This window comes from Pteropus alecto, unplaced genomic scaffold, assembly GCF_000325575.1.
Source record: "Pteropus alecto unplaced genomic scaffold, ASM32557v1 scaffold106, whole genome shotgun sequence".
NCBI lineage: Eukaryota > Metazoa > Chordata > Mammalia > Chiroptera > Pteropodidae > Pteropus > Pteropus alecto.
The window spans coordinates 7,456,247-7,477,506 of NW_006442103.1; positions in this window are offsets into that span (position 1 = coordinate 7,456,247).

Here is a 21,260-nt window from a genome sequence, read left to right on the forward strand (position 1 = left end):
TTGTACAGAGTTACAGATCCCACTCTTAGATGAATTTTGTCTATAAAAATGAAGAAATCATCTTCATAGATTTAAAAAACTCAAGAGAGACTGATATCTTGTGCAAGTCTGTATAAAAATTGATGTGACATTTTGCCAGTATTGGTGTGATTTTATTTGTTTGTGTCATTGTAATAAACACAGACTCTGAAAATATGATTTATAGGTCAAATTTCATATCTTGAGTCTTGTGTTTACTGTTTTTCTAGTCAGTGATTAACTGGGACTAGATTGAAAATGGGATTTATTTCATTAAGATCTAAAGGGACTTTTTGGGATACTTTTTGGGAAACATTTTTTAACTTGATGGCAGCAGTGAATGGCCCAATGTATACATCTGTTAAAACTAATCAGTGCGTTTTTGTATATAAATTTAGCTTGAAAAAATTAAGAGAAAAATTTTACAAAAATAGAATAGTCATGCCATAAGGTAATAATTATCATTAACATCTGTTAAGTAATCTGATAAATCCTTTGTTATATGCTATATAATTAATCAAAAAAACAAATTCCTGCTCATAGGTGCTGCTGAAATTCTTTCACATGACTCTGTTAACTGTAAATTGATGTATAATTTAAGGATAGACTAAATTTATGACAAAAGGGATCTTTTATTATCTATTTTATATCTATTGCTAATCTCTTTCCAGTTTCCAAGAATAGTCATCAATATATTTAATGAAGTTCTATTGTTTAGCTAATTTTTTTCCCCCAAAATATTTGATTTTATTAGGGAAACAGTTATATTGATGGTGATACAAAATATGGTTTTGCTGATTTATAACATCAAACTTATAGATGATGTATTCTACAGTCAACTAAGAAAATAATTATTTGAATAATTTACAATAGAATTCTCTACTGTAGAACTTAAATCTTTAATATGCTCATATATTTCATGATTCATTAAAAGGAAAAAATATACTATGCAGTGCTTCCCACTTTTTGAAAACAATAGATTTTTGTCCAGTCTTTCTTTGGTCTTCTTTTTTGTGAAATAAGTTTTGGGGAAAACTGGTATGAATATTTCCATTCCCCCAAGGCACAGTTATGTTTCTATATATTTCTCATCACTGCTGAGGAAGACAGTGAAATTCTCCAATGGCAATTGCTCTCTACCACTTTAAACACTACTCTTTTGTAAAAGAGAACAGAACGTGCTAAATAGTTTATCAGTCTTAGAAAAGGACTCACTATGGTTTCATAAATGATAGTTTATGTCAGTTAAAGAGCTTGAATGCAAAACCCTAGGCTTGCCAACTATTCTCAAAAAAAGTAATTGTTATAAAATTGTTATATATACTCTACAAATTTTCCCTCTAGGTGAACTTAAGTCTTTCTCGGTGTATGTAAGCAACGATCCTACTGCTTCCCATCTTTCTACAGACGTGATTATATCTTTGTTTCCTCTGAACCAAGATATAGAAACGCTTTGTTGTTTTAGTTTACCATGATCAGTAATTTTATGTGCTAAATGTGTTTCTATTTAACTTTTCTATATAATTAGAAATCCTTTCAAGACCATTATCATGAGTAACACCTACTCATTTGATTATTAGTTGTTTATAATTAGCACTCTACCACAACATCTAACTAAATACCAAATACATATTAGTGTTCAAAATATATGTGTATGGTAGAAGCTGTTTTTTAGATATTTTTGTTTTTTAGCATGGGAATCAGGTATGATTAATGAAGTTTTTCTCCTTGTATTTATACTCTTAAGGACGTTTTGCTCTTTGACGATAATAAAATTATATATTTTGTTTTGGAAAATGTTTTCTTGAAATTTACCTATGCAGATTAACATCTTTTATGATTTTAGTTGTGAATATATATATATATAATGAAAAGGAGAACAGAGCAAGTATTAGGCATTTTAGTCATAGGAGTAGAGCACAAGCAAGAAGTAACTAATTTGACAACATTTTGATGGTGAGAGTTGGTTCTCTCATTTCTCTACATGAAAGAAAGAAAGAAGGAAAGAAAGGAAGGAAGGAGAGAAGGAAGGAAGGAAGGACGGAAGAAAGTAAAGAAAATTAATTTTCCCATGTGGTCAGTTATCCATTATGCTCCAGGTTCCTATATATTCTTTTTTTCTTTTTTTTTTTTAAGAAAAATGCCTACCCAATGATCAAAATATAATTACCTTATTTTCAGTAATAAGATACAAGATGCAAAGTTAAATATTCAATATTAACATATATGTGTACTTTGATGGTGCTGCCGGACATCTGGTAACAACATGCCTTACACTTCCAGAAAGAGAAGAGATAAAAAACCTCTCATTGCTATTTGGGGCATATTCATATAGTATGCAGAAAGTTATTACTGTTTTAAATTAATATTTATATTTCTATATAATGAACTACAGAGAAAATAAATGATAACATGCCTTTTACCTAGCTCTAAAAATTAATGTAAACTGATCCTTTATCTCCATACACATGTGAGAATAAATCCATTTATACCATATTAATATATGTTTTTCAATAAGAAGCACTTTGTATGTACTGTAAAGGAATATTCTCAAAGTAATTTGTCTGGTTAAATATGTTCCCATGAGCCTAAATAAATAGGTCTAGTTTTTATTCATGAGAAAGAACAGGTCTACTTAGCAGGGTTAACTGATTACAATATGACTGCAATTCAAAAATGCACAGTGCTATTTTTATACAGATATATGTAGACATGTTTCCCTTAAAATATTTCATTCATAAATAGGCCAAATTTAAAAACACTAACTGCAGCAATAAAATTATGCTTTTAATGACTTAGCTACATATTTAAGATAGTCATTTCCGAGGAAGAATGCAAGAGGCTACCACATATAGTTGAAGTAAGTTAAACAAACAAAATGTGTCCTATAGTTATATATTGCAATATCATGACTATATTTTTACACTATTCTGTAAACCCATTAATATAAATATATTTGTTCTTATTTCTGTAATCATCTATCAAGATAAGTATTGCTAACATTGCTTTACAGAAGCAATGAAACTAACTTTTTAAAAGGGCAAGTTGTTGTCCAAGGTCACAAAAGTAGTTAGTTCGAGGAAGCAAAAATGCGGGGGATGCCTCACTCCTAAGAGCATACAGGTTCCACTCTATTAAGTCATATCCTTTCATATTTTTCATCTGTGTCACTTAGTGTTTATGCCATGATATATTAATAATAGTTATTGAGCACTTATTCTATACAGGCACGGTTCTAAGTTCTCTTCTATGTATGAACTGATAGAATCTTAGTAACAACCCTATGAAGTAGGTACTATTATTACTTCCATTTTAAAGATGAGAAAACTGATAGCTAGAGGGACTAAGCTGAGTGACCTGCTTAAGATCTCACAACAGCTAATTAATAGAATGGGAATTTTCCCCAGACATTCTGCATTTGGAAATGAGTCTAGATAATATCACAATTCTGCTTCAGAATGATTTTTAGACTGGTATAATGACTTGAGGTCCCCCTTTGTTCACATATCCAAGATCAGAATTAGTACTCCGATGGTTAGTTTTTTTTTTATTATTATTATTTAAAATTTTTTTTATTATGCTGACATCAGTTAGTGAAATCCAGTGTTTCAGGTGTACAATTCAACAGTAAGGCATATATATACATTGTATTGCGTGTTCACTGCCTATAGTTAGATTTCTTTCTGTCACCACATATCGACAACTTTTACTCCATCTACCTTCCTCCTCCCCCCTCCATCTTCCCCTCTGGTAACCATTAGTCTATTGTCCAAGTCAATGAGTCCTGTTCGTTTGTTGCTTTTAGGTTTATATCCCACATATAAGTGATATCTGATGATTAGTTTTATGCTTCAATTTGGTCACACAAAGTTGCAAAGATATTACAGTTAGTCAATGTTCCTTACTCAGTTTCCCCTATTGGCAATTTCCTACATTGGCTTAGAAGACCTTTCAAAACTAAGAAACTGAAGTTGATATACGTATAAGCTAGGTGGCAACTGCATGGCTGGAGGAATGCCCTCCATCTGTACATGCTCCAAATATGTATCTATCTATGGTACTTTTTCCCATAGCTATTTTGTGGTTCAGTAAACAATAGCTAGAAATGGGAGTGTCGTCACTTACTATCACTTTTTGTGACTCACTAGGAAAAATCTTGTTTCCTATCCCTGTGACATTATGCTCTGCCAATTTAGAGGTCTAAGTTCCAAAGGGAGCAATATTTCCACCAGGGGAGACACAATGATTCCACCGAACTGGCAATTAAGATTACTGGTGAATTTTGAGCTCCTCATGTTGCTGAATCAAGTGAAGGAAGGAGTTACAATACTGGCTTGGGTGATTGATCCTGAGTATCAACAGGAAATTGGACTGCTGCTACTACACAAAGGAGGTAAGGAAGGGTATGTCTTAAATACAAGGGATCTCTTAGGTTGTCTCTTAGTGCTACCATGTCCTGTAATTAAAGACGATGGAAAACCATGGCAACCGTTTCATGGAGTACTGCTAATGGCCCAGATCATTTAATAATGAAGGTTTTGGGTCACCCCAATAGGCAAAGAACCATGACCAGCCAAGGCACTTATTAAGAGCAAAGTAAATATGGAAGGGGTAATGAAAGAAAGTAGTTATAAATACCAGCTAAAATGAAGTTGAAGAAATGAGGACTGTAATTCTATAATTATTATAAGCAATTCTTTCTTATTTTGTTATAGATATGAATATTTTGTTATGGAACAATTTTATTCTCTCTCTTATCCATTTATTATCTGAAGTAAGAACTATTAATAATACTAAACTTTACATCACAGTATTTAGGTTAGAGAATTATCAAGGAAAAGAGTGAATGTGACCCAAAGACTTGCATCTTTTTCTATAAAAGAGATAAGTTTTCAGTTGCAGGCAGGACAAGTATGTCATGTCAGGTGGAAGTATGACTTTGTTATTGTCTTTATTTGGAGATCGTGTTTTAAAGATATGTATATGAGTGCCAAGTTGACAAAAGAGTAAACTGTGATGGTTAGTTTTATGTGTCAACTTGGCTAAGCTATAGTTCCCAGTTTTCAATTAAACGCTAATCTGGGTATTCCTATGAAGGTATTTTGTGGATGTGGATAACATCTACAACTGGTTGACTTTAAGTAGGTTATCTTCCATAATCCTGGTGGGCATCACCCAATCAACTGAAAAGTCTTAGAGCAAAACCGAGATCTCCAAAGAAATTCTTCCTCAAAACCGAAATATCAGCTCTGGCCAAGAGTTTTCAGTTTGCCCTACAGATTTTGAACTTGCAATTCCCAAATCCTCAACCTCCACAATCACATAAGTCAATTCAGATAGATGGATAGATAGATAAATTAGATCGATAGATTAGATGATGAATAGATAGATGATAGATAGATAGATAGATAGATAGATAGAGAGATAGATAGATAGATAGATGAGAAGGAGAGAGAGAGAGAGAGAGAGAGAAGAGAGAGAGGGAGAGAGAGAGATCCTTGTAGCTTTGATTCTTTAGAGAACACTGACTAATATATACTCGAATGGAAATAAAAAAGACTACTGATATATTAATTGGGTCTTGTGGCAAAAATAGTTAATTGGTATAAATTACTAATTTCCCTCTCTTCCCACTGCTGTCCCATCGCAGGATATAATTATGCTTCAGATATTCTTGCTCAGTATGTATTTCTCTGTCTTGGATGGTAACATGGCTAGACCCACTTTTTAGTTTATTTATACATTATTTTATGGAAAGACTTTGATATCAAAAAGTATTATCTAAATAAGCAAAATACTGTGTGCAGTTATCTTTTCTTAGACTAGGTCTTAGAGATGTGTGTGTCTGTTTGTGTCTTCTGTGCATCGGAATCAGTAGAATCAGACTTGATGGTGCTTCTGTCTGGTGCATCTCCAGTAAGGTTGTTAACAGTAGACATGCAACTTTCTTATCACCGACTCCTTTACTCCAAGGTTGGACACCGATTCAACTAATTATGTCTTTTAGAGGAATCATCTCTTCCTTTTGAACAGGACTAAGTGAACAATAAGATGGTAAGTCAATTTCTGTGCCATTTCATACTGAAACTGACCAAGTAGCCTCTATTTCTCTTACGGAATTAGTCATATTCTCTAGCAACTTTTTAAACCACAGGCTAACACTTAACTTCTTGTACTCAAGTGCCTTCTAGGAAGCCAAAAATTCTCTATTACAAGCTATAATTCTGCTTATGTACCTTAAACATTGTATATTGTAATAATAAATTGTTATTAGTAGCAGTAACATTTTTTTTTGTAAAGTGCTTTAAAAAATGCCTTCCTAAATGAGATATTATGGTATATCTATCCTAGTAATTATAAAATAAATTATATAAACAATTTTAATAATACAGCACTACATGAAATAATATTTAATTGAATAATGATGAAGCATGGCATATTTGAGCTGTATTCAGCAAAGTTTAAAAGCAATTAGTCATAATTACAGTAAAAAAGACAAATTTTAAGATGCTCCAAAAATATTTTATAAATAGAGCTTCGTGTTAGTAGTAAGCTAATTATTTAAAGCCATGAAAGTGGATTAATTAGAGAGGAGATATCAGGATATAAGTTGATGTCAAAGAGAGTGACTAGAGACATGTGCATCAGTTGCCAAAAGAAAACTGGTTAAAACTCAAAGGACTAATTAAAATATGAGCCCCAAATAAAAATAAGACTACAGTAGAATAAGTCAATATTGTTACTGCAATAGCAAGACCCTTCACAAAAAAATATAGAAATAAACAAAAAAAAGAGTGCTCTTGGCTTCATCTTTCTTTACTTAACTAAGAACAAAGTGACCCTGAGAGAAATGTATTGACTAAACATGCCTCAATCTTTTCATAAGTCAATCCTCCTAGGATGCTAATCTACCAGAACAAGATAAACACATGTATGTGTTTGTGAATGAATATGAATGTTAATGAATGTAGTAAAAATTATAATTCCATGTGCTTTGCCTAAGCTTTCCTCGAACTTGCTTGTGGAAATAATATTTACCACTCTGATTTGAAACTGAACATGGCAGATGGTCAACACACAGTTAACATTATACCGACAGGTTATCTATCTGAGGGAAATGCTGTATTTCCAAATACTATAAGTCAAATTAAATATTTTTGAGAAGAGAAGTTGGTAACAAAGCATATATCTGTAATACATGAAATCATATAAAAATGGCCACAAACTATAGCCATGTCTTTTTTTATTTTCTATAGCTTTCATAGTGCACATAATTCAAATGAGAAGTACAATTATTAAAAATAAGCATTACCTGAACTGTTTAAGATTTTGCATTTATGATAACAATTTTGTTGCTACCAATTCACTATGGGGTTGAACATAATGAAATTTAATGCAGTTTAATAACATCAAAATTAAATAAGGTGACTAGGGATTTGGGACCAAAATAAAAAGGTATGATTAAAGCATTTAGAAGTTTTTGTTATAATCAGTGATTATATACCTGGTTGATTCAAACTTATTTTCAATCAAATGTGACACAAAAACATACAGATATGACCTAGATAAATACAAGTTATACGTAGCAGTGATAAGCCTACTACATTAACATATAGCATATACTATAAGAGAAAACACATTGTCATGTATCATGAAATCTATCTTCTCTTTTTAAAAATATTAAGTATCACTAATAAAAGAAAAAAGTTTGCGATTGTAATTGTGAATTGTCACAGGTTTTTAATATGCAACATGATTTAAGACATTTTAAAATGTAAAAATAATGTGCAACTTCGAATTGATAAAATAGTTTTTATATCATATATTTATAAAGAAACATGAGTCATTGGGCACATGAGCCCCAGTTATCTAAATAGGATATTGGTGCCTCTCTTCCTTTGTATTTTCTTAGTTAATACAAGGTCACTTGTGTCGATGCCAAAGTTCCTAAGTCTTATGGGTTGAACTGTGTCCCCACAAAGATTTTGAAGTTCTAACCCCGACCCCTGTACCTGTGAGAGTGATCTGGTTTTGAAATAGGATCTTCGCAGGTGATCAAGTTAAGATGAGGTCCTTAGGGTGGGCCCTGATCGAACATAACTGTGTTTTATAAAGTGGAAACATGGATACTGAAATAGATGCATGCACACAGAACGCTATGTGAAGGTGAAGGCAGACATCGAGGTGATGTATCTTCATGTCCAGGAATGCTAAAGATTGTCAGCAAACTACCAAGGGTAGGTATGAAATACGTTTCTAGGTTTCTAGGCATGGAACAAATTCTCCCACACAGCTCGCAGAAGGAACCAGCCCTGCCAACACTTTGATTTCAGACTTTTATCCTCCAGATCTGTTAGACGATAAATTGTTTAAATCACCCCATTTGTAAAGCTTTGTCATGGCAGCCCTAGAAAATTAACACAGTAAGACAATTTAGTAATACTTTATTAAAATATTTGTGATGTTCTTTGAATAACAAAAACAATTATAATAACAATTTCTTATTACTCTTCAGTTAGGCAAATAATCAGAAGACCCATATTTCCAGCATTTTAATAGTGTCGGCTATTGACTGTTATTCTCCTCCTGGATTAAGAGTATGCATTTAAAAATTTATGAATGAAGGATCTGAGAAAAAAACCGAAATTTTTACTACTACTAAGCAGTCAAAAAAATATCTAAAATCATGCGTTTCCCTAGCGACTAATATTTATCACAGTGAATTTCCAGAGATGACTTATGTTACACGCTGGAACAATTTTACTCCTTTGAATATATATGTATCTCTGTCTCTGCACATGTACCTGCATGTTTGTGAGTGTGTGTTTGTGTCTGCGTGTTTTTGTTTGCTGAGGAAGGTGCCTTCTCCCATTGTATCTTATTGTTTTGTTTTAGTTTGGTTTTGGTTTCCTTCACAAGGCTTAATTTTCAGGCCTCAATTACAGTGATAAAAAAGGTTATGTGTTGATTAAATTAGTGCTAGATGCTTTGTGCATCTTAAAGAACAGCTGTGGTGGCTTAACCTTAGTTATTATCTGTTTCTATGTAGAGTGTGTAGGGGAGGACTTTCTCTCTACCCTCTTAGGTTTTATAGGAGAGAAAAATAATTTTCTCTCTACCTTTCTGAGTTTTTGGCTGAGACACCTGCAATGAAAAGCAGGTTAACAAGAGAAAAGTAAAAGGCTGTTAACAAATATACTTCATGTGTATATGGGAGATAGATACCCAGGGAAAAATAAGTAACTCAAAGAGATGGCTTAGAATTACAGCCTACACAGCATCTTCAACAATTAACACTATATCTGTGAAGACATGACAGGACAAAGGAAAGCAGTTTTAGGCCTCCAAGGACTGAGATAAAGGCCACTTTGGAAAGTCTGTTACATAGATTCCTCTAGACCCTTCTCCAGGCTGATAGTGTTGAACTGATGGGGTGATTAAATTTCGTCTCACCTGGTAGAGATGGGAAGAGGGACATCTTTGAAAATTTGTCACACTTAAATTAAAAGGGGAGGCACGGAGCTTTTCTTGTATTTGTTTTTTAATTGCCTTAAACTCAAAATAATCCTTATGTCAAAATCACATATTTAGGGGTGGCATATTCTGCTATCCTTCAGTTCAATAACTGATAGCTAGGTCTATGAAATAAGCAACAAGCAAATTAACAGGAGAAAAGATATACGAATCTACTCATTTTTTAATATTACATGCAAGGGAGTATCACGGGAAAAACAAAATCAACAGATACCCCCAAAAAAGGAGATTTGAGATTTCATATACCATCTTAGTAAAGGAAGAAGACGAGGGATATAGTTAACTCAGGGGAGAGTAAATGAATTCTAGGAAAGATGAACAGGACCTTTCTAAGTTTTTGTTGTTGTTATTGTTGTTGGTTTCCTGCAAAAACTGTTTACAGTTTGTCCAGGCTTGGGAGAGGGCTCAAGGATGGTTAAAAAGCTGCCAGGTGGCCGCAGGGAGAGGCTCAGACAGGTCAGACACCGGGGACTGCAGGGCGCTGTGCCTGGGAGGCTCGCATCGGCGGCTGAAGGGGCAGCCTTGGAGGAGATGCCCACCCAGCCCAGCTTGGGGACATCCAGTATCTCAGGTTAGTTAAGAGGTCGGTCACCCATCTTCTCAAGTTTTACCTCCTTATCTAGGAAGCGGCTCTCCTCCAGGAGCTCGATGGCACACCCACGCCGCAGGGGTTTCGCCGCACGCACGCAGGGTGGCTCTGTACGCACCTCACGTTCTGGAAAGGGACACTGCGCTGGAGGCTGGTGCCTTGGTGCTTCTCAGACGACTGGCCGAGGTGGTCCAGGCCCGCCAGAGCCACTCTGTCACGGTGAAAGCAGCTGCCCAGAGAGCAGAGCAGGAGGCCCGCAGAGGTAGGTTGACCAGGCGGTTGACTGCGGCCACCGCCTCCGGGGACTAATTCTGACGAATCTGAGCTCAGGATTGGTCGGCAAAAAGGAGCGAGGCCCAGTCTGGAGGCGGAGGGCATGGTCCCCGAGGCTGTGTCTAAAAGGGAGGCTGGTGAGTGGTCCGAGGCTCGGACAGGCGTCTCCGAGTCTGTTCTGTCCAAATATTGTTGAAGCACGAGAGGCAGATTCTGCAGGACTGACGGGAGTTCTGCCTGCACCCCCCCCACCCCACTTTTTTTTAGTCAAAATCAACATATTAAAAAAATATAAGAATGTTATAGAAGACCATTTATATATGATACTATTATAATGCCAATGTTCGTTTTTAATAGTAACATCGGAACCCATATGAAAACTATTGAAATATTAATGCAAGTAATTCATTTCAAAAATAAGTTTGAGGTGATAGAAATAGCGTGTTGAAGGCCTCATTGATGACGTCAAAATATACTATCATTTGAGCCATATTTTTGAGCATTTTAAATTTTGTTATGGAATTTAGAAACTTTTTCAAACTTTGTGGTGTTCTTCAAAATTACAAATAATAAGTGTCTGGTGATAGAAACTGCTTTGGAGGGAGCTCTCCGCCCAAAACAGCTGTGTGAGGAGCTCTGCGATCCTCATCTCAGCAGTATAACCGTAACAGGCGAGAATTAAAGTAGATGACCATTTAAAGTTTCTGCAGATTGTTCTAAGAACATACAGAAAATGAAGAAGTAATTTTTTCAAGGAAACCTAGACCTCATGGCACTGGGGAGCAATTCTGCCTCCAACTCCCAGTTAAGGTCTCTGGTATCTTTCTGGGATGATCAGTCTGTCAGGATATTTCATCTTTGCCACCACTGGCTAACTGGGGGAGGGAGGGATCTCTGAAGCTAAACTTCAATAATGTGCCGCTGATAAGTTGGAGGCTCCTTTCTTCTACACAGTTAGCTCCTTTCTCCCTGCCCCGGCTCCAGTTTTAGGGTGAGGGTTCCTACTCAGATGTGCTAGGGAGACCACTTTGGCCCCAATTTCCCTTTCCCCAGATCACTGATATTGCAGAGGTTCCACCCTGAGAGAGGCAGGTGGAAACCAGAGGTTGCTACCCCTGTTCAACACCTTGTTCAAAGCAGAGTCATTCCAAGAGAAGTGGCCCACTGTTCCTACCCAGCTCCAGAGCAGAAACTCAGATTTTTGCTCAGTGAGAGAGGCAAACTATAAAAACAGAACACCAAAGCCGTCCTCAAGGGAACTGTCTTTATTTGGAACATAGTTTGAAAAAGAGAAAGTTCAAGTCTAAAGATGCCATTAAAAAAAAAGTGGAGATTATGGTGTGAGCCATTTAAAGTCAGTAGATCCATGAAAGTAACAACCTAACTCACAAGCCAGCTAATTTATCAGGGAAAAGTAGAAGGAGAGATGGTGAAAGAGAAGCTCACTGTGGTCAGGACAAAAATTGATCTCAAAATATCCATGCAAAGGCACCTAAGTTTAATTCACGTCCAACAATTGTGTCAAGCAATGGAACACTCAGCTGGCAATTAGTGGAGCCTAACAGTTGGATGTGATACCAATGGAAGCAGACAGCACGAGAGAAAGATCAAGGAAGAGACGAACAGAGTTCTGCTAAAAACCACTGTCATTCTAATGTGTGCATGCACAAGACTGTACTCTTTGAGGACTGGCATCAGAGGCTTTACACTGTGGGAAAATAGACTTGACTAAAGTAGTCCAGTCAAGTTTACCAATAAGAAACAAGCACCAACAGTAAGCCCCACCGAGAAAGGATCAGTATGCAGAGTCTGGTGGTATCATTACGTGCAGCTGCTCCTGGGAGACCTTTGACTCCCTTTTGCCACTGGACTTCCACTGTTGTGCCACACTCGAGTACCCTTGCCTTCATTATGAATAATTTCTGCACCTGTTTTTACTTATCTCCATCTCAAAGGTATTGGAGTTGGTCAAACATGTTTTAAGTAATGATTTGTAGTATGTTTACATTTTATTTTCCAAGTGATCATTTACATAAAATTTTCTTTTTTATCAATTTGAGGGTGAAGATACAGCAAAATATAAACCATTCCTTAGATGTAACAACTTCTCTATAAGTACTATTGATAATGTAACATGTCACTTTTCATTAAAAATATAATTTCAGTATTTAATTACAAAACCCTACAATGTTTGTAGCTACCACATAATACAGCGAAAGGATGGCATAGTCTATACAAACTGATTAGGAAAAAATTTAAAAACAACTGGAAACTTTGTATTTGTATTCAGTATCTCAATACTTGAAGACGTTACGAGCGTAGAGGACGGTGACTGCATTGGAACTATAATTTCTAGCCTTAAGAGAATTGGGAGTATTTAAAAATATCAGATCTTCAGGGGAATCTTTTATTTTTCATCATTTTTGAAGCTCTTTCTCCAGGCACCAATACCAAAGGATAAAGAAACACAGTTCAAATGACAGTCACTTCACAAAGCTTTGTAAAACTTGTGAAATATACATTTCAAAAGAAAGAAAAACTCAACTCATCCCATAAACATATATCAGTAGATTCTGTTGTTATTTTTGCTGTTTCTTCAAGTGAGAAGTTTGAGAAGAGAGCCTGAATTGAAATGGGGTACTAGTTTTGGTTATAATTCAAGGGGCTTTAAAATCAAAATGAAATGTGATTAGTATTTTAAGTATAACATATAAGGCTCTAAAGCAGATCTCTGTCTTATTAAAATAGAAGTTAGAAAAATGATTACTGGTAGCTATTTCTCTTTTTTCCATTTTTTAAAAATTTATTTATTTTAATTAGTTTCAAGTATATAGTACATTGGTTAGATATCTATATAGTTCATAAAACGATCCCCCCCAATTGCTCCCTCCCTCCCCTGGCCCTCCAACTAGCCATCATATTAATGCTAACTGCATTCCTTATGCCGTGCTCCCCATCCCCGTGACCATCCTTCAGCTACTAATTTGTACTTCTTTAACCCTTCACCTCATTCTTCCAGCCCCCCAAACCCCTCTCCCCTTTGTCTGTCACCAAATTGTCCACTATATTTGTGAGTCTGTTTTTGATTAATTTGTCCTTTTTATTCCTTAGATTCCGCATATAAGTGAAATGATATAGTGTTTACCTTTCTCTGTCTGACTTAAATACCATCTAGGTCCATCAAAGTAATATCTTTTTCCATTCTCTTCCTTTTCATATGTAGGGGTCTTGTTTTCTTATCCTTTCAGCTACTCTATCTTTTGATTGGAGCACTTAATTCTTTTCCATTTCAGGTACTTATTGATAGAAATGTAGTTGTCATCATTCTTTATTACTGGTTTTGATACATGTTTTTTCTTCTTAAAGAAGTCCTTCCAACATTTCCTGTAATACTGGCTTGGTGGTGATAAATTTATTTAGTTTATTTTTGTCTAGGAAGCTCCTTATCTGTCCTTCAACTGTAAATGATAGCTTTGCTGGATAAATTATTCTTGGTTGTAGATCCTGGGTCTTCATCCTGTCGAATATTTTTTTCCAAACATTTCTGCCCTGCATAGTTTGTTTTGAGAAATCAGGTGCCAGTCTTATGGGTGTTCTCTTATAAGTAATTATCTGTTTTTCTCTTGCTGCTTTTAACATTCTTTCTTTATATTTAACCTTTGGCATTTTAATTATGATGTGTTTTGGTGTGGGCCACTTTGGATCTCTGATTTTTGGAATTCTCTGAGCTTCCTGGGGTTTTATGTCCATTTCCTTCACCAGATTAGGGAAATTTTCCATCATTATTTCTTCAAACAGCTATTCAACATCTTAATTTTCTTCAGTTATGCCAATCAGACGAATATTTGGACCCTTAATGGTGTCCCATATTCTCCTTAAATTATTTTTAAAGTCTTGGCATTTTATTATCTCTTGCTGTTCTGATTGCATGTCCTTGACTTTTGCATCCTCTAATAAGGTATTTGATCCTCTTCTTTGTTCACTTTGTTTATTCCTTTGATGATTCCACTTAATATACTTCTCATCTCAGAAAATGTGTTCTTCATTTCAGACTGGTTCTAATTTTCATTTCCATTTTTATGTTTTTTATCTCCTTGTTGAAGTTCTCTATAATTCCCAAAAGTTCATTGAGCATCTTTATAATCAGTATTTTGAACTCTACATCTGTTACATTACTTGACTCCATTATATCTGGATCTCTGTTCTGTTCTCTCATATGGCTTCTGCTTCTTTGTCTTCCCATTTGGGGTGTCTTTCTGTGTCTGTTTCTATGTACCAAGCAAAGCTCCTAAGTCTCTCAGTCTTATTAGTGTGGATTTGTAAAGTAGGTGTACAGTGGCACAGTCCTGAGAGGGGTTCAGTTGCAGGCCAAACTTAGCCCAAGTCTCTGTTCCTCCAGGGCCACCTGTTAAGATTCAGCAAGCAACCCACAGATGCTGTGCTTATAACTGCCTCAAATGGCCACACCAGAAACCGAAGCCAGCTGCCTTCACCAGTGTGAGTCTCAGCAAGGAGCACCTGACTTGCTGAGGATAAACCTAGATGTGGCTTGGGTGGAGCCGTGAGTTGGGGGAAGTGGAGTTTCAGAGAATCCTCTGGGCGGAGCAACCTCTGTTATCCAGTTTGATGACATCTCAGGGTTGTGGCAGCGCTGTGTCCACGCACTGGGAGTGGGGAAGGCTCAATAGGGAACAATGGATACCTCTGGCATAGCCGAGTCCACGCACTGGGAGCGGGGAGGGCTCAACAGGGAATAATGGATACCACCGGTACTTCTGTACAGAGCGAGTCTCGCCTTGGCCCTCACTCCGACAGTCTTCCTGTAAGTCCCTGGTGCCCCCTGTGAGCAGCCAAATCAGCACTGGTGCTCAGAGCGAGCAGGTCCGTCACCACGAAAATCCTCTTGTGGAAACGGCCTTTTTAAGAGGCATCTGCCACAGCCTCCGTCTCACTCAGCTGCTTGAGACCAGGCTGCCTTGCATTCTAGTCCCATCTTACCTTTAGCTGTTGCAAGGTGATTTCTTGGTTTCTGCCAAGTTGTATGGATTGTTCTAGATCCCAGGTGATTTTTCCTTGCTGCTTGCTCCTTGTTTCCGTCACAACTTTGATTTGGTTGCGAGAGGGATGAACAGAGCCTCTATCATCTATACCATTTTTTCTTCTCCCATTTGGTAGCTATTTCTGACTTTCAAAATTCAAACACTTTTTCCTGTATATCTTTTCATTTTACTATTCTGGAATGAATAACCTATTTTGAGTTTTTTTGTCATGTATGTATTTTTTTCATGTACAATTTTATTATTTGATAATTTTATTTTATTAAATATCATATGTATTACTTGGATACATACAAACTTTTGTTTAAATGTTAATTATTTTTCTTCTAGAAATTAATGAAAGCATTAATTCCCAGGATTATTAGAAAACAGACTATTTAGGTCTACCACATTAAAGGCAACAGAACTTGATCGATCCATTTTATAAAAGTGACAATATCTGCTGATATTAAATATTATTATTTCTTAGTTGAATTTTTATTCCCATTCTGGATTTTAATTTATTAAATAGCCTTAATTCCCAGACCTTTTGATTTTCTAATCATTGTTTTAAAATCTTATAAACGTGTCTTTATTAGTTAATTATTGTTTGGAACTCTAAAATTACTAAAAAGGGAAATAATTATTCTATTTTCAACTGTAACCTATTATGTATTTATAGCAATGGCCAAGTAGATTTCAATTTAAACTAATTTAAACTATTGAAATATGTGTTCCGTTCCTTGTAATGTTGGCTTAGTTTGGTATCAGAAGCACCAAGACAGCAAATTCTCAAGCCTTTACATACCAGAAAGAGACAAAAAATCTTTGAAATAGTTTTCAGAAGCCAGAAGGATACCGACATAACCTTGTACTATGTACTTGACTTGCATACCAAACACTGAGTAAAAGATGTGATTTCTGTTATTTTAATTCAGTTGTCCTACAATAACAGCCCTTGCTACTATTAATATAAAAAAGACTTTCAAAACGAATTTCGCAACAGAATTAACTTCTGAAAGATACAGTACACGCTCTCTCTTATAGGTTTTTCATAGGACCAGACTATATACATTTGTAGTTTAACAAGTTTCAAAATACTCGATGTTTTTAGAAGTAACAGTATAAAACAGGTACCCACCATGTGTAGGAAGGTAATAAAAATAAATTAAGATTGTTTGGTATTAGAAAAATAATGATAGTGTTTAATTTTTCACCTTTTTTTTACAAGTTTTAATGAGATATAATTGACATATAACATTGTATAAGTTTAAAGCATAGGACATAATGATTTGATATATGTGTATATTGCTAAAAGATTACCATGATAAGTTTAGTTAATACCCATCATCTCATATAGCTACAGACTTTTTTCTCGTGATGAAAAATTTAAGATCTAGTCTCTTAACAGCTGCCAAATATACATTATCGTTAACTAATATATTGTTAACTAGAGTTATAGTGTTATACATTACATCCCAGAACTTAGTTATCTTACAACTGGAAGTTTATACCTTTGATCACCTTCACCCAGTCTTCTCACTTATCGCTCACCTCTGGCACCCACAAATCTGATCTCTGTTTCTATGACTTTTTTTTCTGAATTCTGCATATAAGTGATATACAGTATTTGTCTTTCTCTTTCTTATTTCACTTAGTGTAATGCCCTCAGGGTCCTATTGTAAATAATGCTGCAATGAACATGAGTGTGCAGATAGGTCTTTGGGATCGTGATTTTGTTTCCTTTGGATGTATCCCCAGAAGTGGAATTGTTGGATCATATGATAGTTCTGCTTTGGGAAGAGAGTTGGATTCAAATATATATTGATGGAGAAAATATCAGAAAATCAATAGAAAGTGACAGGGACCATGATGAACTGGAGAATTCAGGTGCAATCCAAACTGTGCACAGTTATTCATCTCTAACCATTGTTAACCCATGGCAATGTGGACCCAGTGTTGACAGATTTTTCTTCTTTACTGTTTTCCCATCAAAGAATGAGATTTCTGGAATTTTGTGTACGATATCTCAGTTTTCCCATTCTCAAGTGGTGGCTCACATTTTAACAATTTTTTAATGATATGACACACAAAACCATACAAGGACTGAGTTGCTATCATGGATTGCTGACTCATAATCTCTGGGTTACACACTTCACAGAGAGAAAGTGCGTTTTTTTTGTTTTGTTTTGTTTTCTAAACCAGAGTTTGAGACAACTTGCAAAGATTGTATAGTTAGAGAACAAAGTGTAGTGAAACTGGACAAAAAAAATCAAGGAATGTACAACATTAAGAGTGAATGCTAAAGTGAACTATGGACTTTGGGTAATAATGATGTGTCAATATAAGTACATCAGTTGTAACAGATGTACCACTCTGATACCAGATGCTGAATGAGGAGGGACAGTAGCCACAGGTAGTATATGGAAACTCTATGCTTTTCTCTCACTTTTGCCGATATCCTAAAACTATTGTCAATGTCTACTTTTTAAAAATCATAAGTAAATTAATGAATTAATTTAAAAATATGGAATATCAAATAATAATAAATTGACATAAAATATCAGCATGTAACTATTTCCATAACTCTCTTAACTGATATTCAAGTAATATACCCAAAGACATTGATAAATAAGGTCAGTCCTAGGAAAAGTTAGTCAAGTGTTTGTTTCTTCTTCTCTTACATCTTCTTTTTTTTTAATTCATCTCTTCCTTAACACAGTTTTGCCATTGTGCTATATAGTTCTTTAAGGCTTTCAGGACACCGCTGTATATGGTAGATGACATATAATCTGTCTTTTTTGTAATATTCCTGTAAATACATACCTGTCTGGAATCTATTTGTACAGGTTCAGTGTCTCTAAAGTAAAGCTACTAATCTGAAAAAAATTAGTATAGAAAAATGTGTTAATGGTTATTGATGGCTTATAGTATGTTTTTCTAAAATAATACAGTTACTTTTTAAATTAAATTTACTGGGGTGGCAAAAGTTATTAAAAGGTTTCAAGTGTACTACTTAATTGTACATCATTTGTATATTGCATTGTGTGTTCACTACTCAAATTTCTTTCGTCACCATATATTTGATACTACTTAATAGTACATCATTTGTATATTGCACTGTGTGTTCACTACCCAAAGTCACGTCTTCTTCCGTCATCATGTATTTGACCCCCTTTGCCATTACCCACTTCCTCGCCTCCCCTCTTTTCCTCTGGAAACCACTAAACGGTTGTGTCTATGAATTTTTGTTTGTCTTATTCATTAGTTGCTTTCAGTTTTATATTCCACATATGAGTGAAATCATATATGGTTCTTGACTTTCTGACTTATTTTGCTTAGCATGATTATCTCAAGATCCATCCATGTTATCACAAATGGCAGTATTTCATCTTTTCTTAAGGATGAGTAATATTCCATTGTATATATGTACCACATCTTCTTTGTCCAATCCTCTATTGAAGGATACTTTGGTTGTTTTCATGTCTTGGCCACTGAATAATGCTGCAATGAACATTGAATTTCGCCAGCTGTTAGGGAAAAGCAAATCACAACCACAGTGTGATAACTCATCACACCTTTAATATGGCTGTCATCGACAAGACAAATAATAGCAAGTGTTGGAGAGGTTATGGGGAAAAAGGAACCCTCATACACTCCTGGTGTGAATGTAAATTGGTACATACACTGTGGAAAACAGCATGGAGGTTCCTCAAAAAATTAAGAATAGAATGACCCAGCAATCCCTTTTCTGGGTATCTACTCCCCCAATTTAAAAATGTTTATCTGCAAAGATATATGCACCCTGACATTTATTACAGTTGCTTTTTAAATAAGTTCTTCTATGAATGTGTAGCCTTAAGTATAAGGAATGATTATAGCAGTAGACATTTCATACAGTCAGGTAAATGGATTTTTTTCTTGTTAAGCTGAGTCTTTTAGCACTTACTGCGATGGCACATACTTTGGAAAGGCCTATAAAATACATCTCTGGTGTTCCAGAAATAACACGATGACTTTTTAGTTACATTTCAAACTTTGAGATGATATTCAGAAACTTTGGTCTATATCAGAAGAATATTCTGGGTACTGGAATCTCACCTACATTCATCAGGGATCCGGTTTTCTATACCAATGTCATGAATAGTTCTAATTATTAACAATTTATAGAAAGTAGAGGAAGACTTGTAATTTATTGCATATATATGAGAATTACATACTATTTTCCCCAGATTTAAACTTAATACTATATAATACATTAATATCATGTGTCGTGGGTTTCTTATGGCTTCTAATTTATTATCAGAATAATTAAACACTTAACCAGTGGTGTCAAAAGTACGATCATTGTCTTTTTATACTTTTATTGTTTCTGTTATACTTATTTCCAGATTTTGTTTTTCTGTATTTTAAAATTAAAATAGTTCCATTTTCATGCTAGGCTCTTTTAATTAGTTTATTACTATCATGCTCTCCTATTTTGAAATGAAAGATCAAACTTTTTAATTGTAGTCATTTTTAATTTATTTCTATAATTTTCTTTAACTCTGCTGTATAAAGATAGACATGCCATATGCTTCAAATGCAGTAACCAGAATGGCTGCCCCTGTGTTTATTCACTGACAATGACATACCCGTGATACTCCTTGTCTCTGAGATCTACCATGCTTTTATCAGTTGCCTCTGTGTTCTTCCACACTTTTTCCTAATGAAAAAACAGTAGAGTGATTCCCTCCCATGACTTCTCAATTAAGTCAGTTTAAAATGATTCTCCTTTTGCAAGAAACTTGAATGCAGTCATATCTTTTGTGTTATCCTATTAAACATCTTCCCTGGAAGGAGCATACTATCCTTGTCTTTTCTGGATATAAAAAGGCATTTTAAATGCAATGATTATCAGTGAATTTCGAATTCAGTTTATCCAGCTAATGCTAAAACAAGTAAAAGTTATATACATTTCTACATACATAAGAGAGTAATTAAAATATAATAGAAAAGCCTGTGTAGAAGATTGAATAGTTATGAATGGTTTTTCCTTTTCACTTTCTCAGTAATTTCCAAGATTTCCAAAAAGACAACAGCTTCAAATATTGTGACATGTTGTAATGTGAAGTAAAACTTATGCATAACCCTGCTATATATGCATACACGCACATATATAGATATAGATATAGATACAGATATAGATATAGATAGATATAGATATAGATATAGATAGATATAGATACAGATACAGATACAGATACAGAAACAGAAACAGAAACAGAAACAGATACAGATACAGATACAGATACAGAAGTACAGAATCAGAATCAGTCATGGTTTCTTCAAGACTACAGGAGCCTCCATCTATTCTGAGAAAGCAAAGGTCAGAGGAACCATTGTCAACAATTTCAGCCAACAGAACGAAGACATGATTCCTAAAAACTCTCTAGAAAGTTGCTGCAATTTATAAGAATCTCTGGGCAGTCCTCGCAAATTTTCTGCTTTGGGCCACAAAAGTGATCAGTTTTCCCGGTAGCCAACTGTGAACTTCGTATCTCCTAGGCATTTCTTCTCTCCTAGACAGACTTCTTCTCATTGACAATATTTGGGAGAAAGTAAAGTGATGGTGAATTAAGAGATCATTTAAAAGATCATTCACCAAAGCAAAACCTCACCTAGTACAAAAGAAAAAAAAGATAAGATCTCAAAAATATCTCTATGTAGTCAAAAAGGATGTACTCTTTTATGGTATTTGTTAAACTCAGTCTATCTCTCAGCATTTTAACAGGAAAATAGAGTGGTAATTAAAATAATTTTACCTGATG